Genomic DNA, 16,313 nt, shown 5'->3' with positions numbered 1-16,313 from the left:
TTATAATTTTTACATATTGGGATCCACAAGGAAATATTTTTTCTGCCATATCTTAGAGTTCCCTGATACCTAGTGCCAACAGCTAGCCTTGCTGAAGCTCCCTTGCATGTCCCAGTGAGCCACAGCTTGCTGTATAGTATGCAAGAAGACATGGATTTTGTAAATGGATTTGTTTCTACGAAACACTCAACTCCTCTGCTCATTTCAGAAGACTTCGAGCTTTTTCTGTCTCAATTTTTGAGCAATATTTTCTTGTTGTTTGCATGGCACCTAAACCATGTTGACCTTTTCCCTCAGGAAAGGGACAATTGCTGCAGCCAAAAGAGGTACTAGAGGTGTCAGACCAGGGTACTGTTGCTGGTGCTTTTACCTGTAGTTGTACTGAGCTCTGCAATGCTGTGATTAGTGGTTTTGGGACATGGAGCACCAAAAATAAAAAGAGGGGAGAGAATCTGTTTTGTAGTTGTTCTTCATTGCAAAGATCATTCAGCAGCAGCTGCCAACTCCCACCACTGCTGAGATGAGGGAGGTTATGCTTTGTTTGACAGCCTATCTGGAAGCACAGGTATTTTTCAACCATTGTTGGTGAGATTGAGGTTCCTTCACATCTGTCACAACAGAAACCTGGGCATAAAGGAACCTTATGAGAGCAAATGCTAAGTGTCCTGAATTAGAAATGTTATTAAGTTATTCATAATGTTAATAGTGTTGTAAAGCAGCAGCTGAGGTAGATCTAAGTCCTGAGGCCCTGTGTAGAGTTAATTGCCTGTGGTTTACCTGGAGGTAATGTTTGTGTGTTGGTGAGAGCCAGAGAGGCTGTTCTGGCGACACGGTTACAGCTTGGTAACTGCACTGTGCTTAGCCCAGGGAAATCTCAGTTTGGAGATGGAGTGTGGGAGACTGAGCTGACAGTCTCAAGACTTCCCAGGCTTCCTTAAACTAAACAATCATGGGAGAAAATTCAGTTCAAAAATATCCATTATATAGGAAAAAAAACCTTTCAGGTGGATTAATTGCCCCTAGTGACCCACACCTCTTTTACTTTTGCCCTAAATGGAAGTATTGTTTAAACAAAAAAACCCCTTGATTAGCGCAGACCAGCAGTGTTATTTATTGATGTAGATAAATTTACTTTAAAGTTATTTAAGCAGTGCTTTAGCTAGGGAATATGTCTAATATGGTACAGTATAGCTGGAGGTGCAGAAAACATTCTTACATAACAAAAATGTAATGGGTTTTCTCCTGGTCCTGAGCTCCTCTGATGTATGTCCTAACACATTGCCAATGCATGCCTTTTGTTACAGTTCACTGCTGTGTCACAGTTCTGTGTGCTAAAGTCTGCAATTGCTGAAAAAAAGGAGTAAATTATGCTGGAAAATAAATATAATATGCAGCTTTGGTTTGAACTATAGGTTCATGTTCAGCATATTATATATTTCTTTATTTTTCTTAAACCTGTTAGAAGAATGTTCCATCTGAGCAGTTGTTCTAAAAGCAAATGAAACATAAGGCATCAATATTTGCTCATGTGTTAGTTCTCTGAGATAAAATGCTCTGTTGTATCCTAAATTTTTTTTGATATCACAGACTTACACATCAGAGACTCCAGACTTGAGCAGGCTGCTCTCTTGAGGGCTAGGAGAGACATTCACATTGGAGCACTCCTTCTTAACCTCCAGACAAACAAACCCTTTATCTTTGCTAATGTGCATTCTTTTCCTTTCTGCAACAGATACCCCAAATTCTGTTTTACCACCTGCTCTGCAGCAATTGAGGCTTCAGAGGGTTGGCTACTTATTACTTAATAGCCATGGATAGAAATACAGTAAATTCTTTAGAAAATAAAAATCAATACTCACTGACATACTGCATATTGAGGAAAATAATTGTTTATGGCACACAGCTTAAGCTGTTCTGATAATCACGTTGAAAAATACAATATTTATTCATTAGATCAAATTTAATGAGGCCTCCTGGCAGTAATTATAAAAATTACTGTAGCAGTAAATTACTAATGAGTTGTGATGTGCTTCCTACCTGTGAGGAAGGACTGGGGGTTGAAAAAATTGATATCCAGACAACACTAGGGAGGGTGAGATCTTGAGGCTTGGAGTCAAGCTCACAGCAGCGCGGAAGTTGTTCACTGCACCGGAATGGTTAAACTAAAAAAAAAAAAAAAAAAAAAGCTGAGAGACTAATAATCAGGAGATTCACTTTAAATTGTAGCTCTACATTTGTTTCCAAACCGACACCTATAGGCAAGAGAACAATGTTATCAATGGGAGGAACAGACTTCTGTAGGTCGACTTGCTACAAACGCAGCTGAAGTGACCTAATTTATTGTAGTAGATCTTAGGATGGGAACAGCTTCTTGCTTTCCAGTTGTAATAAAGTTCCATGCAAAACACAGCAAAGAGGACAATGTTTTCTTAGTGCCCTTAAATCTTCAGAAGAGTCACCTAAGATGTGGAGCTAAGACAAAGGTTGAAATCCTGCACCAGCTTGCTTTCATGCAGTCGAGTTTGACCCGGATTTCTTTCTTCTGAGACAAAGCTTTAAGGAATGCAGAGGCTTTTGGTAGCAAATGGTACACAGTATGAATAACACCAGGGTGTAAAGGTGGAAAAATGGTGCCACTTCTATCAAAGTCCAGCCTGCTGCTGAGTAAAGGGTGTTGCTGCAGTAGCAGAGACTGGCTAGAGAAAGGGGTTCTCCTGTATGTCAAAATTAATGCAACAATGAATTGGCATATAATTATGTTTCTATCTGTAGCTTGTAAAGGTGCTGTAGATGTGAAAGGTAGTATTTGGTATTGTAAAGCCCAATTGAATTGGCTAGCTTTTGGCAAATTTTTAGCAAAAATCTTTTTTAAAAAGATTTTTAAAAATCTTTTGCTGCAAAAGATTGATTCTGGATTGAAACATCTACCCCAAACCAAATGGAAAAAGGCTGTGCATTTTTCTCTCTCATGGCACAAAACCACTCTTAAATACACTCTTGATGCTCTAAAAGGAGTAAGGAAATCTAGCATGACATTTACTCCTTATGTTGGTATGTGAGCCACTAGGTATGGATAATTCCACACACTCTTACACATTGTGAAGTGTGTCCACTCACCCTGTGGTCATCTTCCAAAACCCTTGAACGAAGCAGAAGTGCAGGTCCCTTGGACACAGAGATGCAGAGATACTGGGCTTTGTGAGGCTATGGGGTTTCTTATGCTGAAAGAGCCCTAAGAGTCAAGCATTACAGTACTGAGCCCAAGACACTTGGTGGCTTTAGCCTCACACCTAAAAGAATGTATACGCTGAAAATACACACAAAGCCTTGTGCAAGCTACAAAATGAACAGCAACAGGTCAGCATACAGCAGGATTGTTTTTGCAGTTTCCATACTTTCAAGGAAAGGGTATATCCTTTTCCCCACTCTAAAAAGAAGCAATTTGCAGTGGTTCAGCTAATTCACCTTAACTGGCTTCTTGTTACTGAAATAAGACAAGAAGAGCTTTTGCCATGATGCAATTACAAAAACAACACCTCTCAGCCACTCAGAAATTAACCTTATTTAACTTCATTGCCACTAAATCCACAGACCTACTCTGTCTGTGCTGTTATGTCACACTGCAGAGAAAAGCCACCTGGTTTTGGCTGTGAAGATGGTATCTCTGCTGCTCGAGTGCTGAGTTCTTTTCCTAGCACTGCCATGTGTTTCCTCAGTGACCTTAGGAAATTCAGCCTTCCCCTGTTTCTCTTTTTAAAGCATGGAAATCCTCCCCAGGCTTTCCCTTGCAGTCTGATCCTGTCTGGAAAAGAAAATAAAGTGTGGGTTTTTTATTATTAGCTAAACTGAATTTGGCAATGGACAGATGTTCACTTTGCATAAAGCTGTGCTGGCTGAAGATACATTTTTCTGTCTTTCTGGAGGCTAAATTAACACTGGTAGAAAATTCTGTGGTCTTCAGAGAGAAAACATTATAGAAATAGGAATTATTGTGGGTTGGATTTTCAGAATTGCTGTCAGCCACAGCTGAAATCAGTGGAAGCTGTGGGCTGAAGAAACCTGGAGCTCTGAACTACAATAATTTACATGAATGTAGAAATAGGTAATGGCTGGCACGGGATTTTGGATAAATTTCCAATAAAAATTCCCAGGTAAATACAAAAGGTAGATGTAGTGGAATGTTCCTATTTGAGGGGTTTTGCCTGTTTTTTTTTTTTTCCCCCGATCTTTGTTTCATTTTTTATTTTTTTTTAACTACAGTATGCAGGTTTGAGGACTTACTGCTCAAAAGGCTACAAGCTTTCATCATAGGCTGTCTGGCTATTGTCTAATGATGCAAAATAGATTTTCAGTTAGTATTGTGAATTCCTAGGGCAAAATGAGAGCAATTTACCTAATTTTTCTTCTTCTACACCTATGGAATTAATTTACTGTATGTGGAGAAGGGGGGAACACTGTGGAACTAAATCCAAAAACGAAATAATAATGATGAAGCTTTTAAGAGTGAATGTCTCACAATCTGACATAAGTAGTAAGATTGTTGCTGTGCACTATTACTATAATTAAATTACATTATGCTATTGCATTAAACCAAAGTCAGTAATACTGTACTTAGCAGGAAGATTTTGTCACATAAACATCATATGCCTTTAAACTTCTGCATTTTGTCTTGCAAAATGCAGGGAAAATACAGGAATTGGAGGAGCAGAATATAACATGAAAAGCTATAGCACTGGAAAAAGGCCAGCTGGTTCAACATGCCAGTCCTTTTAAAGCAGGTAAGTAGAGTGTTAGAATACATTTAGCAAAAGGGTGGAACATGAGATGCATGTGTGAGGTGCCTGCTATTACTTTAAAATGTTAGGTGCCGATCTAAAAATTATCTTTCTAGCCTTTTCCCAAACTACAGAACACGTAAGGTTAAATCAGGAGCCGCTGAGAGTAAACTCTTAAGAAAAACATGCAAATAATAACTGAAATGAAGCTGCAATCTTTTATCTGAACAGAGGCAGAAAAAGAAGGGGGCTACGGATCACTTAGACTATGATCAGTGAAACGGCAGCTGATCAGAGAGGTGCACTCTTTAGAACAATGTTAGCTTTTGCAGACCCAGGAAGCAGAATAATATTTTTCAAACTGAAGACCTCATTCCCATCGTAACAGATCAAACCTGCTGAAAGGATCTTTCAGAGCAGCAGATCCTGTCCTCTCTCTGCCTGGTAAGCTGTTGTACATTTATTCTGGTGCTAGTTCTTTTCCAAATGAGTTACTGGTGCTTTCATCCACATCCTATTGACAGCTCTCCCTTTCTCACCTTTGCAAAATACAGACTATGTTAATTGTTCCTTTTTGTTATCATGTACAATTACTTGGATTTTAGCAAAAATTATCAAGCAAAGTGACAAGCAGATTTCTGTCTCTTTGCTCACTTCTCCCATAGATAGCATACAGACACACACTATGAACTTACTGTATGCTAAACTGCTCTAACTGGGACTACAGCATTTGTTGTCCTTCCTGTATTTGCCTCTGCCTATAAGTGTCCACTGAACCATCCTAGTCTGCACTCCCTGTGATCTAATTGTGCTGGCAATATGCTGGGATGGACATGCTGTTCATTAAGGATTCAGATGTATACAGGGGTTCTCTTCCAGTTCCTGGGGTTAGGAACAGGATGAAAACATTATGAGACTTTATTAAGTCTTTTAAGACTGCCACCCCTTGCCTCTGGCAGCTTCAAGGGTGGGAATTAGCCTTTGCAGTGAGGTTATCATCTGTAATACATATTTATGCTGTGTCCATCCTGTATAAGAATGCTCTCAGTAAAACTTAGGCTAGGCTGTAATAATACTTTGCACTTCTTTGTTGCCTTTCATCTGAGCATTTCATTGTGCCTTTAAAAGCTTTCATTAGCTAAAATTCACAACCCTGTTGTGCAGTAACTGCGGATTAAAACCTCCATCACATGCAAAATACAGTTCAGAGAAGCAAGGACTGGAGTAAGTGGTTTAAAATGCTGGAAAGAATGGGATGTGTGGGGGGAAATTGAATCGATTATTTCCATATCTATGTGCTAGCTCTGTGTTTTCTATCTAAATATCTTAGACTTGGATTGATGTTCTGGCTTCGTTCTGCTGCATTTTTAAATGCTGATGTGTGGCAAATTTAGCATTGTTTCAAAATTCTGAAGATATTCATTTGCAGGTTCATTTATTATCTGCTGAAACCTATCCTTTGATAACTGGATGCAGACGTAGCCACGAGAGTGATATAATTGCCTGTGGAGCTAGGTATGCATTTTAAGTATTGCTAAGCTACAGGGTCTAGTTTCCCCGGGATATGTATGACTCTTGTGAATGCCAGTTGCACACATTCCAGAGAAGAGAATATGCCCCTAAAGCTACAGTGTCCTTCGTGCATAGCCTCCAATCCTCTACAAAGCTTACATTTCACAGAATTCGACATTATTGGTTCTTTTGGGATCAATGAGAAACTCACCACCCATCTCCAGTATCTCTGAATTACAGAGCAGAACCAGATCAAACACAGAAGAGTTCCCTCATTTATCCTGCCTCTGTAATACATCAGAGTGTGTGCTGCATTCATTTTGTGTAGGCGGGCTGGTGTCTAATGTACTCTGTGAACATATTTATAAAGGATTAACCTGTGCCTGGTGTTCCTAAAAACTGATTTAGTTAAAATACATATTTTATTCTACTTGTCTCAACCATACAAATCATTCCTGTTTAGCTTTGATGTTAGTCATTTTTGCTGCAGTGTAATGCACTGCACATTATCAGTAGTCCTGCTATGTATGACAGGCTTTTTTCCCCCAGCCAATACTTCTCAGTGCATTGTATCATCTGTATCTGAGAATTTTAACCTGCAGTGAAAGCATTCACTAATAGAATGTACTGCTTAGCAAATGCTGGAACACTGAGGGTTTGAATAGGGTGCTTTTGCTTTCAAAGTGTTTAGAAGCAAACTGGGTGTAGAAGGTCAGGAATCACAGGTGCTGGGAAGGACCTGGATGCACTTTGTACCTGGAATGCTCTGTGTAGTGCACACACACTCTGACTTGGCTTCTGTCACACTAGGAAGGGTCCAGTAAAGTGAAGCACCTGGACTGCAAACAATTGCAGCCCTGCCTCCCACCAGCCCCAAGTTAAGTATGTGTATTTAAAGTTATTTGCTTTGACACGGGCAATATTTAGAAATTTGTTTTGTATAGGAAGAGGATTAAAAGGAAATACTAATGAATACCTTGACAACAGGTACTAATGAATACCTTGACAACTCACCTGCAATACGTGAAGATAGCTCCAAAATGTGAAGAGCAGTTTGAGAAGTTGCTGACTAGGAACTTGGGATAAAACTGAAGAAGGGCAGACTTCTGATGAAGGATTAAGGGTAATTTATTACAGTTATCCACCATAGGGAAAATGACCAAAGCAAACACTGGAAAACCTGCTTTCTTCAGATGTTTGACAGCCAGACTTAAGGATTCTTCTCACCTTGATTTTCAACCCAGAATTAAGGTCTTGGTTTGGTTTTGGTGTTTTGGTTATTATTTTGTGTTTGCCTACACTGGGATAGCAACTGTGTGAAAAAGCTTGTAGAGTTTTCAGTATCTTCTGGTAGAAAGGAATAGTGGTAGTTGATTATACTTTTGTTGTTAATCTGATTGCCATTGAATTCAAGGAGTGTAGGCCACTATAAATTCTGCTCTTGATACCACAGTTTTTGTATAACTCCTGTGTCAGATATTATTTGTTGTACCATCAGCCCATCTTGTCTGGATATAAGAAAAAACAAAAATCAGTCTGCGTAGCAGGGACAGGAAGATTCTTCTCAGCAGCCCATCAGGCAGTTTTTCTAGTTCATTTTCTTCCCCATTGTTCAAATACTAACTCAGAAGCTTGCAAATGTTTCTGTTTCTTGCCAAGACAGTGGTGCTTTTGCCCTGGCACACATTAATGTTTTTTTCCCTTTTCTTGTGTTTTGAGTGCAGCTGAACAACAAATTTCTCTCTGTTTAACAAGCAACTTCCTCATATTAAAAGTTTTTTTCCAAACCAAACTATCTTTTTTTAAATTTCTCTCTGTTTAACAAGCAACTTCCTCATATTAAAAGTTTTTTTCCAAACCAAACTATCTTTTTTTTTTTTCAGCACAGTTGTGCATTTGTATTTGGTAATTAAATACTGACAAGTGAATAACAGCAAGTGCAGCAATACTGTGTGTTTGTGGGCTTTCAGGACAGCCCCTCTGGAACCTGAGCCTGTCTGTCTCAAGGAGCCACGGCAGCAGCCGTGCTTTGAGAGGTAGCCAGTAAGACAGCATTATGGTATTTATAAAACAAGAGTGGCTCCTTCAAAAGAAATCTAACTTCTTTCATGTACAATAGGCTTAACAGTACTCTCAGAAATTTTCATGCAAGTTACACTCATTTTGCACCCCTCCCAGAAATGGAAATAGTATTGTTTTACAGCAGCAAAATAATTTGCTGCCTGTTTTCTCACCAATGTGAGAGACTATCTGTAAGTGGAAGTTGGCTCATTGGACACCAAAGGAGGACATGGATAGATGGATGGATGTGTGTACGTGCATCTGGAGTTCTTTTGTTCTCTCCCTGTTAGCTTTGACTGTTAAAACAGCCATTTTAGTAATTTCTTGGCTGGCTTTGCAGGGAATAAAATCTTGGTCTCTGCTGCTCCTGGAAGAGAGGTTGTCATAATGTTGCTCCCCCATTTGACTGACAGACACCTTTGCGAACACACAGCATGTTTCATCTCAAAGCACTCGATGAATATCCTTAACCCCCCCCTCTGGACCAACCCACCTCTACTTGCAATGCTCCTTGTCTTTTCTCACAGGATCGCAATCCTTGCCTTTTGTTCCTCCTTCTCAGGAGTTAATACCTCCCCACCTTACAAGTCAGCAGCAGATTCTGTCAGTTTAAAACCCCACATAACAAACCCTCCTACCCTGAAGGCCTTTTCCTTTTAAGCATGTATTTTTCTAGCCTGTGAAGGAGTCAGTGCCATAACCCTGAGTTTTCATGGAATAGTTTCTAAGCCTGTATTTGTGTATCATGAATATCTTCCAAAGAGGGAATGAACACCCCCTCTTCTGGCAGCTCTTGTATTTTGTGCCTTCCTGCCCTCCCACCCCACCATCCTCGCTCCTTATATGCCCTTTCACACCATCCCCTCTACATGTAATGTCTCCTCTCAAATCCTCATTCACTGCTGCTCTCACCTCAGCTTGCTCCAGCCATTGCCTGACAATGCAGTCACAGCCCAGACCCCAAACATTTTTTTGCCTCTGTTAAGGCATCCAACTGGTGGTCTTTTGCAGATTTCCAGAAAACTGGATGACCTGTGACATGAGTTTCCAATCTTCCTCTTTCCTCCACACTCTATTTCCCTATCTGTTGAATTTCTGTGGCCTGAAAAAGAAAGCATCAGCTTGTTTTTTTTTTTCTTTTTACCCCATTTCAGATCTCTGGCGTCACATCCCCACCCTTCTAGCTGAGGGCTTTTCTGGCAGTCTGTGGTTTTGCTTCTTGCTTCCTAAAATGCTGCTGTGAAGAAATATTAGACACATGTGCCCTGGTGATAGTCTCCTCCAGAGAGAGGAGACTGCTGGCTTAGAGGCAAGAGGTGACTCCTCCACAGAAACATAAAATAGGAGACATATAAGGGCCATCTTATAAAGGGAAGCATTAACAGAATCTGTGTTTATTCCAAAGGCACAGAAAATGATCCTGAAGATAAACTGAAGATCTGAGATTGTTAGGTGATGTGATGATCTCCATCATTTTATCACTTGTGTTTGCTGTTTCTGACATGTTTGCTGAGCCCAGCATGCTTAAATTCTGCACTGCGTATTCTGATTTTTCCCTTTACCTCCTCACCCTCTCCCACCTTACTTTAAAATGTCAGGTGCTTAGAAATCAAAGGCGTTTTTTCAGATGTCTCAGATGGTGGCATGTCAGGTAGGTATATAAGAGACAGAGGGGTTTAAAACAGGGAGGATAAAACTATTGTGATGACTGAGGCCTCCACACGCTTTGCAGTGTGCATGACGGGGAGAATGTCCTTCCCTGGAGGAAGCTCGCAGCTCCTGCTACTGACAATTACTATGGGGTGTTAGACATGACAGTGATTCAAGTTTTGTTTTCAGTCTCTGGCTTTTTTTCACCTCCCCAAACCCAGGGAACTGACAGCCAGGCTAGGCTAACCACTCTGCCAGTCCTGTCTCTGCATAACTGCTCTGGTGTCTCCCTTTCACCTGCTCCTCAGTGCCTCCCCAAACACACTGAGCTCCAGCAGGGAGGCTGTCTCAGAGCCCAGCTGCATAACACTGCTTCACAGCAATGATTTTGCTCCCTGGTGACTCACTGCGTTTTGCACCTGATGGTAAGAGATAATCTGTCACCTTAAATCCTACTAGTTCTGCAAGACAGCTTTTCTATAATCAGTGGGTACTTTTACCCTCTTTTATCCAAATGTGAATATAAGGTCCAGCTTGAATCCCCCATATATTTTTTTAAAGAAAGCAGCTGTGTTGTCCTTCAGGAAAACAGCTTGTAATTTAGCATTACTGTGTTATATCCCCTAGGCAACGCTTTCTGTCTTCAGGACATATATTTATCACAGACATCACAGTATCTCCATGGTGGTTTAGTTTTCCATCAAGGAAAGCTAAAAGAGCATTTAATTCCGTAAAGCTCTGATTGATCTTCACCACAATGTACCTCTGGTGCTTTTCTCAATGTCTCCTCTGCTGAACAAGATTTCTTCTTCCACTTTTGATCTCTCAGAAGTCTGAACTGATCTCAGAAGTGTGGGCTTGCTTTGCCTTCTAGCACTACCTGTCTTTCTTTGTGCTTGGCAGAGCTTTCCTGTCCTTTGGTCAGCTCTGGAGTCCTGGTTAGCTCCATCAGCCAGTGTCTCTTTGCCTCACTCAGGAGGCTGCCTGTGGAGAACTGAATGTATGTCAGCAAGGAAATAATCTGCCAGTCTTGGATGGCTTTCACTTCTTGTTTTCAGTTTCATTTTTGGTATTATAAAACAGTCATGGAGAGTAGATAGATGGACACATCTTAAGGTGTTCAATTAAGATGAACAGAAACATCATGGCCCCACTACTTGCTCTGAAACTGTTCTCTGTTCTTAACAGAAGCTGCTTTGTTAATTGCTCCTTCTTCTGGTGATCATTTCACCCTTGAGCTCAGAGCAGTGCCCTTTTATTGTTACAAATTCTGATCACAAAAAACACTAGAAACCAAGCTTGGTCTTCTGAGTAGCAGATACTGAATGCTACAGCACTTGTCAAATGTATTTGACCAGTGCACACAGCTTGAGAAAAAAGCAAGCAAGAAAGGAAGAAATGGGAATGCAAATTTTTGAGAAATCTTTCAAAGTCTGCAGTAATTGGCAAGATAAATGTAAGGCTCTTTCTGCTTTTCATAACAGTGGTAATATCAGATTATGATAAAAAGCTATTCTGAGTTGCACAAGAAGGTAAGATACTTGCCAAAAAAATTCTTGAGCTTCAATTCTATTTTTTTATAATGGACATGAAGTGCCATCCATACTGAATGACTGTTGGCATTCGACTTACCACTGAGCAACTGTATGTTGATGGATAAGCCAGTCTCATCCAAGTGTCAGGAAGATTATAAAAAAAAAGAGCTGTCTGTAGTTGCTCCATCTCTGAGGAGATTGCCAACTCACCCTAACAAAAGAAAACATTAGTGTGCTATTTGCGTCTCACAAAGAGACTGTGATAAGATGACATGATAAATGATAGAGGGCTTTTTTTTCCCCAGTAAAAACACATAAGGTAGCTAAATCGTCAAGTGTAAAGAATATTTTGGCTCTTGCCACTGGGGTGAGTAATTTATTTTTTAAAAAGGGGAAACAGTCAGAAAAACAAGAGTGTAGGTTCTGGGTTTTCACTCTAATTGCATTAAGTAATTATATGATATAGTAATTCATATACATACACATGGAAGCACCCACCTACGCATATGTACAGAGAAAAAAATTATAAAGGGCCAAATTGCTGACTTGCTTTCTGATATCCCACAGAAAATTGTACATGCAATCAAGCTACCATTCTGTTGGCTTGCTTGCACTAATGGCTATTTGAGTGCCCATGTTTTGTTACTCTGAATTAAAGACTGAAAGAAAGGTAATTTTAGGTAGCAAAAAAGGAGGTCTCTTAAAAAAACTAGCTCTGTGAATTAGATTTTCAGTACCTACTTTTGGAGTGGTATGCATTAACTACAGCTCTACATGAATTTACCATAATTGTTTGTGTAAATTGCAAGCAATGCCTAAGAAGATACTTGGTTGCCCAGTTATGTGACTGAATGAGTATTACATGTTAGTGCAGCAGGTACATTGCTGTTTGAGATTGCTAGATATTATGAAAATTTGGCCTTCTATGACTAAGAACATTACATGTTGCTCTTCAGCATTTTGTAGGTGCTGAGAGACGTGTTATTACCAAAAATATGTGTGATGAGTTACCGATGTCCTTTTCACCTCACTTCACTGCATCCACCAGATGCACAGTGAGACCAGGACTTGGGTGTTGCTGCTGCTGCTGCCCCTTTACCTGCAGTTAATGGCCATCTCCTAATGGTGGCCAAATGCCACATCCTGATGGCTTTGAAGATGTCGATTGTTTAACGCAATCTGAACCATGTGCCTTTTCCAGCAGGGATCTATATGAAGTAGTGTTCGTTTTTGGCATCAGGTCTCTCGAGGCATCCAACAGCTGCTTCCTTTCTCTTCTATGGATTGCCTAAGCTGCAAGTGAATATATACCATAACTAGCAACCAGATCTCTTCACAGTTGTAACAGAAGAGACAAATTTCTGCAATGGTAGAAGAGAAGAATGTACCAACCCTCCTTCCATGTATGTCTGCATTGAAATGGGAATCAGACCATAATAAGAGGCCTTGCATTTTACTTCACAGTATGCAAAGAGAGGATTTCAATGTCCTGAGCAGTTTCATGATAACTTTTCCACACAAAGTAAAACAATTTGATGTATGGAGATGACTTACATTTTTGGAGTAGGCAGTTTATGAAAGAACAGTTTTTAAAAAAATGAAATGAGAAATAAGCTCCCCAAGTGTCACTTACCACTGCCTGCTACTGGCATTTACACTGATTCTATTTAAATCCATGCTTCCCCTAAGATTAGTAAAGCAAAACACATGTATCTTCAGACCTAAGTTAAGATTTTGAAGAGAATGCCTTACCTCACGTATGAGTAGATCCAGTCTTTCATATTCTGGAAAAAAGTCAGTTTATGTGAGTATCATTCTGTTGGTGTTTGAGTAAAATATCTGATCTTCCTTTCTTCTGAAATATTTTTTTCTTTATGTTGTCTAGCTCTGCCATCATCCTCAAGAGATACTATGTGGCATGAGGCAAGCCTTTCTTGTACCTACAAGGGCATAAATGTAAAGGAAATTCTTAAAACCATACGATTGTAAAGGAAATTATAAAGTTTGTGTATCTTAACTTCATGTGGTGAAAGCATTTCTGTGCCTTCATGTCATATATGAAGGATATGAAGAATTTATCCTGTGAAATGGAGGAGAGGAAGACCTGTATTAGGACGAAAAGCAAATTCTACCTTACAGTTTGGAAATAATGGCATTTTGCAACCTGACAAAGGATCCTAAATGGCACAATGCTATTAATATAGCGTGACATTCCAGCAAGATCTTTTTTTCTCTGTGGTGCAAAACAACATATGTATTTATGTCTCGTGTATACTAGAGATCCCTCATTGCAAATTTCAGACTGAATCCCTTAAAAAAACCAGGTATGAACATATCTAATTCGTTTGAAATTGGTATCCATAGGAAGAAAAAAAACCCCCAAACATAAGCCCATAGATATAGGCAAAAACTGTCTTGTGACAATTTTGAAGCCTGCTGTATGTTTTGACTGACCTTGTCTTCCACATCTTAGGAGACTCCTTCCCCAGTCACTCCTTAGTGACTGAGTATTTGAATTGCAGCTCTAATAGCATATGGAGCATGTTGCCTGCAGTTATTACAAAAGCAATCTCCACATTGGGGTGCAGGCCATAACTTATGGCACTTTGGGGAGGTAGCATTTTATCCATATTTTTATGGTAGCCTTCATAATCCAGGTTTGAAGAGACTGCAAACCCTGAAGAAAGCACCGACTTCCTATCAACCTGTCAAAAAAATAATAAAAACCTTGTCACTAAGACACTGCTGGCAATCCTCACTAGACAGAATAAGGAACCCGCTTAGGCATAAATGAAATAGTTCTATTAAGGAGTCATTGTTGAGAACAAGACTTTTATATCACTATTATATCCGTGGAAATTAATCTAATTTGTTCCCCATTTTAATTAGCCCCTTTATGTCACACCCAAGTTCTGATGCTTGCAAGAAAAAAAAGAGGAATTTTTTAATAATCAGATTATCCTTCCAAAAGAAAACAGCAGAAAGATAATTTTAATTTAAAAATTAAGAGGCAGGAATATTCTTAAAATAAAAATGTTATTTCTTCCAAATTATGAAGTGCTGCTCTCTGGTGTAACATTATTATTCTGTGTAGCAACTTATTAAATGAAGCAATTTATGGTAGCATCTCTGAAAAATGCCATCCTTTATTGAAATGAAAGCAAGTAATAGCATAAGGACTGTAAAATAAAAAGGCAGAATATCTTCTTTTAGACCATTACAAAAATACATGTATTGTCTATTTGAAAATCAATACAGTTTCATAAAATAAAATGGAGCTGTGGTATCATCATCATCATAATTTCTATTTCAAATGGTTTGCTGAGAGCCAAATTGTGTCTTTTATGGAAAAAGAATGACAAATCGTTTAATTCAATATCACACGCATGTGTATATGTGATCTGAAATTCTGCTACAACTCAAAGCTGTTAGGCAAATATTTTAGTATCACCACAAGTTTAAAAACAACAGACATGTGGGAGTGCATCCATTTATTTACACTTGTACTGACTTAAAATTCAAAATGCTATTTGAAGCTTTTAAAGTACTGCTGTGGGATGTTAAATTACTGCTGAATTCTTACTGTTCTGAGATACCTTTCAACCTGCCAAGATGCATGATGATGATAATAATAATAATAACAGCAGTAGTGTGGGGATCCTTAAAATAATGTGGGGCTTATTTCTGTAAGATAAATACCACTTTCACTAACCCCTATTTTATGATTCAGCATTTCTAATACAGTAATGTGAAATAATGAAAGTAAAACAACAACAGGTTTGTGTGGGCTGGGAAGGGGAAAACGAGCACGTGCATTGTCTGAATTTCTGCAGAAATTGTAGGGGGGGAAAGAAAAAAAAAAGCTCATTTAAGTGGCGCTTCCCTCTCTCTTCCCCATGGGGAAAATTCCTCCTCTTGTTTTTAGCGTTCGCTACATTTCCTTCTTTTATTCCTTTTTCTGATCTCGTCCTTTTGTTCCCCTCGTCTCCTCGGACGGCTCTCCTTCCTCCCGCAGCGGGAGCTCCCGGCAGCGCGGCCGGAGCGCGGCGGCCGCGGGGCGCTGCAGGTGAGCGGGGCCGGGGGAGGGAGGCGGGGGAGCCCCGGGCGGGGGCCGCGGGTGTGCGCAGGGGGCCTGCGGCACTCCTGCCTCCTCCTCGCCCTGCCTCTTTCCCGGGGACAGCGTGCCTATGAAACCCCCGCGTGTGCCGCCGGGAGCTTTCTACACCTGCCTTGTTCAGGGCTGCGTGGGAGGAGGAGGCGAGATGGCAAATGTGTTCTCAGGTGAGGATGGGGGCTGTGAACCGCCCGCCTCGGCCGCGCTTGGCTCGCATGGGCCGCGAAGGGGCTCGTTTGGTACCTGCTCCCATCGCCATCTGACAAGTGCCGGGTTCAGTGAGGAGCCCTCCGCCCGGCAGGCATGGCCGCTGCCACAGGCAGATAATCACCAAATGCCCCACAGATGTGGGAGAGGAGTTTTCCGCCTCCCTCTCGCTGAAATAGTTTGTAGCACGCGGACCCTCGGTCACTGTCACCGCTCGGCCGCAGCGGTGCGGGCACGGCCCTACAAGAAATCTTTGCGTTGCGATGGGATCAGAGGTCACCGCTCCAGGGGACTAGGGCTGGTTTATTAAACAGCCAGGTCTGTTTAAGGTGTAATTCCTCAGGAAGAGCAGTGTGCTTCTGGCCATTTAAACGAGTTAACAGAGCGTGCCCGTTCAAGCCCGTGTGCTTTTCCCCAGGCACGAACCCCAGCTCGACGGGTGGGCACCCGGGGCTGCCG

Source organism: Cinclus cinclus, chromosome 9 (genome assembly GCF_963662255.1).
Source record: "Cinclus cinclus chromosome 9, bCinCin1.1, whole genome shotgun sequence".
Taxonomy (NCBI): domain Eukaryota; kingdom Metazoa; phylum Chordata; class Aves; order Passeriformes; family Cinclidae; genus Cinclus; species Cinclus cinclus.
This window is presented reverse-complemented; position numbering follows the sequence as displayed.